The following is a 7,378-nucleotide window of genomic DNA, read 5'->3' on the forward strand; positions in this document are numbered from 1 at the left end:
CCGGTCATACACACCGCCTAGTGGCCAGTGTTAGTAATTACCGGTCATACACACCGCCTAGTGGCCAGTGTTAGTAATTACCGGTCACACACACCACCTAGTGGCCAGTGTTAGTTATTACCGGTCCTACACACCGCCTAGTGGCCAGTGTTAGTAATTACCAGTCACACACACCGCCTAGTGGCCAGTGTTAGTAATTACCAGTCACACACACCGCCGAGTGGCCAGTGTTAGTAATTACCAGTCACACACACCGCTTAGTGGCCAGTGTTAGTAATTACCAGTCCTACACACCGCCTAGTGGTCAGTGTTAGTAATTACCAGTCCTACACACCGCCTAGTGGCCAGTGTTAGTAATTACCAGTCCTACACACCGCCTAGTGGTCAGTGTTAGTAATTATCAGTCCTACACACCGCCTAGTGGCCAGTGTTAGTAATTACCAGTCACACACACCACCTAGTGGCCAGTGTTAGTAATTACCAGTCACACACACCACCTAGTGGCCAGTGTTAGTAATTACTAATCATACACACCGCCTAGTGGCCAGTGTTAGTAATTACCAGTCCTACACACCACCTAGTGGCCAGTGTTAGTTATTACCAGTCATACACACCGCCTAGTGGCCAGTGTTAGTAATTACCAGTCCTACACACCGTCTAGTGGCCAGTGTTAGCCAGTAAAGAAATAAAACAAAAGAGACTGGCTATGATATAAGAAAATTCTACAACTCAGAAACAGATGGGAGCTCCGCTTTTCGGTAGTGCCTAAATCTGGCTTGTTTTCATGGTATATCAGATATATTCCATTCAGCTTCTCATCTTCAACTCGTTCAATATCATGCCAGCTGAATGGAATATATCTGATATACCACTCCAAGCCAGCCAATATTATTTAATTATTTTATATCATGTTATGTTTTGGGGCGGCACGGTGGTGTAGTGGTTAGCCAGTGTTAGTAATTACCAGTCCTACACACCGCCTAGTGGTCAGTGTTAGTAATTACCAGTCCTACACACCGCCTAGTGGCCAGTGTTAGTAATTACCAGTCACACACACCACCTAGTGGCCAGTGTTAGTAATTACTAATCATACACACCGCCTTAGTAATTACCGGTCATACACACCGCCTAGTGGCCAGTGTTAGTAATTACCGGTCACACACACCACCTAGTGGCCAGTGTTAGTTATTACCGGTCCTACACACCGCCTAGTGGCCAGTGTTAGTAATTACCAGTCACACACACCGCCTAGTGGTCAGTGTTAGTAATTACCAGTCCTACACACCGCCTAGTGGCCAGTGTTAGTTATTACCAGTCACACACACCACCTAGTGGCCAGTGTTAGTAATTACCAGTCACACACACCGCCTAGTGGCCAGTGTTAGTAATTACCAGTCACACACACCACCTAGTGGCCAGTGTTAGTAATTACCAGTCCTACACACCGCCTAGTGGCCAGTGTTAGTAATTACCAGTCCTACACACTGCCTAGTGGCCAGTGTTAGTAATTACCAGTCCTACACACCACCTAGTGGCCAGTGTTAGTAATTACTAATCATACACACCGCCTAGTGGCCAGTGTTAGTAATTACCAGTCCTACACACCGTCTAGTGGCCAGTGTTAGCCAGTAAGGAAATAAAACAAAAGAGACTGGCTATGATATAAGAAAATTCTACAACTCAGAAACAGATGGGAGCTCCGCTTTTCGATAGTGCCTAAATCTGGCTTGTTTTCATGGTATATCAGATATATTCCATTCAGCTTCTCATCTTCAACTCGTTCAATATCATGCCAGCTGAATGGAATATATCTGATATACCACTCCAAGCCAGCCAATATTATTTAATTATTTTATATCATGTTATGTTTTGGGGCGGCACGGTGGTGTAGTGGTTAGCGCTGTCACCTCACAGCAAGAAGGTCCAGGTTCGAGCCCCATGGCCGGCGAGGGCCCTTCTGTGCGGAGTTTGCATGTTCTCCCTGTGTCCGCGTGGGTTTCCTCCGGGTGCTCCAGTTTCCCCCACAGTCCAAAGACATGCAGGTTTGGTTAACTGGTGCCTCTAAATTGACCGTAGGTGTGAATGTGAGTGTGAATGGTTGTCTGTGTCTATGTGTCAGCCCTGTGATGACCTGGCGACTTGTCCAGGGTGTACCCCGCCTTTCGCCCGTAGTCAGCTGGGATAGGCTCCAGCTTGCCTGCGACCCTGTAGAACAGGATAAAGCGGCTAGAGATAATGAGATGAGATGAGATGTTATGTTTTGCAAATTTGAATACAATTCCTTGGGCAGACAATGAAATCTGTTGGTCTTTTTCATGAACGCAAATATGAGTGCAAACTAACAAGCAAGGCTCATTATGTAATTTATGTAATTAACCAAGCCATGCTTGTTTTATTTTGTTGTGTTTCTTTATATTCACTCCGGTGAACGTTTGTTTATGGGAGCCATTTTGTGGCATGATGCATAACATTATGCAGAGACAGGTCAATAGCTTCAGTGGATGTTTGCATCAAACATCAGCACTGGAAAATATCTTAACAACTGACTTTGACTGGAGTATGGTTGTTGGTGCGAGACAAGCTGGTTTGAATATTTCAGAAACTGCTGATTTCCTGGCACTTTCACACAACAGAAAGTCCCTAGAGTTTGTGCAGAATGGTGCAGGGGGAAAAACATCCAGTGAGCAGCAGTTCTGAGTGCAGGTGGAAACATCTTGTGAATTCGAGAGGTCAGATGAGATTGGCCAGACTGGTTTGAGCTGACAGGAAGGCAATAGTACTCCAAATAAGCACTCTTTACAACCGTTGTGAGAAGAAAAGCATCTCAAAACAAATAACCCATCAAACCCTGAGGCTGATGGGCTACAATAGTAAAAGACCACACTGGGTTCTACTCCTGTCAGCTAAGAACAGGAATGTGAGGCTACAGTGAGCACAGGCTCACCCAACCAGGACAGGTGAAGACTGAAAAAAAGACCAGGTGAAGTTTTTTTCTAATCTTCACATTTTCAAACCATACTTAAAGACATCCTTCATCTTAGAACAGTAAGCATGTTAAATATGAAAATCAGTTCTATATCAGCAATTGGAAGGTTGTGAGCTCAAATCCCAAGACCTCCAGAGAGCCATTGATGGGTCATTGCTCTATAACTTCTCAGCTCCCAAGTAAGACCGGATTTTGCTAGACTGTAATATTCTGTTCCTAGTGTGATGCAAACAGATGGGTTTCATCAGCAAAGTTCAAATAAAAAAGGTCTTGGCCATCTTTCTGGCCATCATGGAGGAAAAAGGGACGCGTCCCAAAAATAACAATTCAAATGTGTCAATTAAACACTCCATTTCACCATCTCAAGTTTCAGAGCCCAGTCCAGAGTCAGAGTTCAGGACAGGTTTATGATTTCCATGCTCCAAGACACATACTAAGCCTTAGGATTAACTGGTTACTTGAATCTGATAAATTTGAGCAGGAAAACCACAAACTGCACTCGACTATGACCCAGTCATCTGCAGCGTGACTGCAGGAAATTGCCAGCAAAATCAAAAAGTTACCAGTCATCAATATTAAAAGTCTCTCTCTCTCTCTCTCTCTCTCTCTCTCTCTGTATACACACACTCACATAGTTGGATGGTACGATGATGCAGTGGTTAGAATTGTCAAATCACAGCAAGCAGGTTCTTTCTGTTTTAGCCAGCATTAACTTTTTCAGCAGTTTGTGCTACAGTAGCTCTTCTGTAGGATTGGACCATATGGGCTAGACTTTGTGCCCCATGTGAATCAGTGAGCATTCAACACCCATGGCCCTGTCACCAGTTGTCCTTCCTTGGAGCACTTTTGGTAGGTACTAACCACTGCATATCAGGAACACCCCATAAGATGTGTCATTTTGGAGATGCTCAGACCCAGTCACCTAACCATTACAATTTTGTCCTTGTCAAAGTCACTCAGATCCTTACGTTTGCCCATTTTTCCTGCTTCCAACACATCAACTTTGAGATCTTGCTGCCGAATATATCCCACCCTTTGACAGGTGCCACTGTAATGAAATCATCAATGTTATTCACTTCATCTGTCAGTGTTTTATATATAGCTCGTACGGTAATAGATTAGTGCAATATACTGTAACATTCTAAATCCCAAAATGCATCATCATCCTTATCAGGTGCATGTGAGAAAAAATACTGACACATGCTCTTCTTCACCGACGTACTTATGAAGATGTGTAAAATAAATAAATAAATAAAATGGTTTTTTGAAGAGTCAAGAGAAATGGTATGAGATTATATTCATCATTCATCGTCAGTAGCTTTATCCTGCTCAGGGTATCAGTACATCTGGCGCTTATCTTGGGAATAATGGGCATGACATCATGCTAAAATTCCTCACGGAAAACTCAGGTACGAACTGTGGACTCTGGAGCTGTGAGGCAACAACACTCCCCACCTCGCTGCCAGTGAGATAAATTCATTGTCAGATATTATTCATTATTATACATACAGGACACTTTTCCGATATAATAAAAACACTTATTCTATTCCATTTCAGCGGGTTTCATTCATTTGGTTTGATAGCATGCAATATTGTTAGCATATCGCTTACCCTATGTGTATTACATCACTCTAATCAATGGAGAATGAGCATTGAATATGGTTTACGATATTGCATGGTTGTCAAGACAACATGACGTCACACGTCAGAGATGTAAAACTTCCACGCTAGCGAGCGACTGGGACAATTTGTAAACAAACACGGCCGCCAGGCTTGCTTCATTAAATACGGAAGATTTTGAGAGAATTTTGAAAGAGAAAGACATGTTGAACACCCGAAAGGAATGTGTATGTATAATAATAATAATAATAATAATAATAATAATAATAATAATATTGGCTGGATTTTTTCGTGATATATCAGATATATTCCATTCATGCTAGCTGAATGGAATAGCACCATCCATCGATTATCTGTAGCTGCTTATGCTGTACAGGGTCGCAGGCAAGATGGCACCTATCCCAGCTGACTATGGGTGAGAGGTGGGGTACACCTGGACAAGTTGGCAGGTCCAGGGCCGCGTTAACCCTTGCCGAGGCCCTGGGCAGACACCCCCCCGAGGCCCCACCCCCACCTGTTGTCAACTGCGCTCAGCAAATTCACCCCCTCAGACGTGCCTGTCTAACTAGACACAGAAACTTAAATAATGACAGTGGCACAATTAGAAATACTATTGAACGATAAAACTTTATATCCATCAACACCTATTTAATCGAGAAAAAGCAATGGTGAAATAGGCAATTGCATGGTGAAAAAATCCATCACGGTTAACAAGTCTGGTTAACTAAAGTTTAGCCTCAAGAAGCCTTTGAATGAGTGAGTCAATGAACAACATGTCAAGAACATAACCTAGGCCTACAACAGTTTCTTTAGTATTCAGAACAAGAACATTCATTTGGTATATAACCGTTCGTTTTCATTTTGGAATCCAAGCGACTTTTAACTTGTGAAAACAAAGAGCGATAACAAAGAAAGAAAAATATCTTGCTTCTCAGAAATAAATCTCAAAATGTTAGGCTATGTGAAACATTTCATCCTTTCACACACGTAATGTCCCAAACAGCAGTGGCACACAGCTTTGCGCATTCAGTTTGACAGCCATGGGTCAACTTACAAGGGCACTTTCCTACTTTTCTGGAAAGCAAAGTCATTCATTAAATCATTGAACTCAAGCTGGCGTAGCGTGTGAAGACATGGTGGACAGTGATCATATTGACAATGACGGGTGATTTATGCGACGGGACAAGGTGGGCTTCCTTACGGGTGGCGAAATGCATCAAAAATGTTATCAATACGATCAAAACGTCTGAAAATATCGTTTCATATTTTCCGATCTCGCTACCTCCGAGGCCCCCTAGTGGCCGAGGCCCTGGGCAGCTGCCCATGAAGCCCATTAGGATAACGCGTCCTTGGGCAGGTCATCGCAGGGCTGACACATCAAGACAAACAACCATTCACACTCACATTCGCACCTATGGTCAATTTAGAGCCACCAATTAGCCTAACCTGCATGTCTTTGGACTGTGGGGGAAACCGGAGCACCCGGAGGAAACCTACGGGGACACGGGGAGAACATGCAAACTCCACACAGAAAGGCCCCCGTCAGCCACCGGGCTCAAACCCAGAACCTTCTTGCTGTGAGGCGACAGTGCTAACCGTGCCGCCCAAGCACCATTTAAACATTTGGTAAATTACAAAAGTGTATTATTCAGAATAACATGGTCAGCCTAAGAACATGCGACGTTCTGCTTCAACAGACAAGAACTCTGGTTGAACCTGTTATTCTTCTAAGACAAAGACATGAATTATCTTTACAGTCTGCACTGTCAGAGACACAGCAGGGACCAGTTATGCGACATAAATGGCTCTTAAGTTCGAAAGAAACAAAATGCACACGATAATTTCAATTCTGTACCTGAAAAAGTCGACTTGAGTCACATTTGAGGCTCAAATGTTCCTGCTGAGGAAGAAAATAACTTTTTTAAACATTTTTTTTCCCCAACCTTCACCTACACAGATGGAGACAAGCAGGTCATGAGCAACACAGCAAGTTTCATGGATGGAAGTAACATAACAGGAAAAGAACACAATTAGAGGACATTACTCACCACAAACAAACACTATTTATTGTCTGACTTATTGTGTGTCACTTTTAATATTCACGTTGCAGGAAAGTGTGATATTTTGAAATATATATTTAAAAAAATAATTATTATTTTTATATTATAATTAAATGATAAAATTATAAAATAAAATTCATCTCATTCAAATTATTTTTCTGGCAGGAGTATTAACACCTTTATTATTGTCAGGAGGAAAAGCTTAGACTGGTCTAATAATATTATAATGTCACTGGGAGTTTACACTCCATAATTAAACCAGGTTAAATATCCAAAAACAGAAACCAAGTATCTTAAAAAAATAAATATATATATATATATATATATATATATATATATATATATATATATATACTTTAAGTATATATATAAAACTTACCAAATGGTATATTTCTTCTTCTTCACTGAATTAATGACTCTTTATTATTCCGCTTTCTGCACCGGTTTGAATGTGGATGACGCGCGCGCGTCTCTTTCCCAAGTCTCTCTTTGCCAGAAGCTATAAACAACGGGCACGTGCGGGCTGAGTCGAGCCGACCAACTATGGAAAGCGAACGGGGTCATAAACTCTGAGAATGTTACAGCCAGTTCTATGTTTTCAGTCCCCTTTTCCACCAGGGCTGGTTTGGGGCCAGTGCTTAGTTTGGAACCGGGTTTTCTGTTTCCACTGACAAAGAACTGGCTCTGGGGCCAGAAAAACCGGTTCCAGACT

General features: G+C 42.4%; 1 protein-coding gene across 2 annotated transcripts in view; it reads right to left on the reverse strand.

Annotated features, from left to right (window-relative positions):
• Positions 1-7,136, reverse strand: part of si:dkey-49n23.1 (semaphorin-3D) — a 152,310-nt gene extending 145,174 nt beyond the window's left edge. The window contains exons 1-2 of one of the 2 annotated variants that reach the window (XM_060910316.1): positions 7,046-7,136; positions 6,462-6,506 (exon numbers count right to left, since the gene is read on the reverse strand). The gene's annotated coding sequence lies outside the window, so the exon portion shown is untranslated. The remainder of the gene's footprint in view (positions 1-6,461; positions 6,507-7,045) is intronic. The other variant, XM_060910315.1, reaches the window with a different exon arrangement.
• Between the last annotated feature and the right edge of the window lie 242 nt (positions 7,137-7,378).

The sequence above is a fragment of the Neoarius graeffei genome, chromosome 26, assembly GCF_027579695.1.
Source record: "Neoarius graeffei isolate fNeoGra1 chromosome 26, fNeoGra1.pri, whole genome shotgun sequence".
NCBI lineage: Eukaryota > Metazoa > Chordata > Actinopteri > Siluriformes > Ariidae > Neoarius > Neoarius graeffei.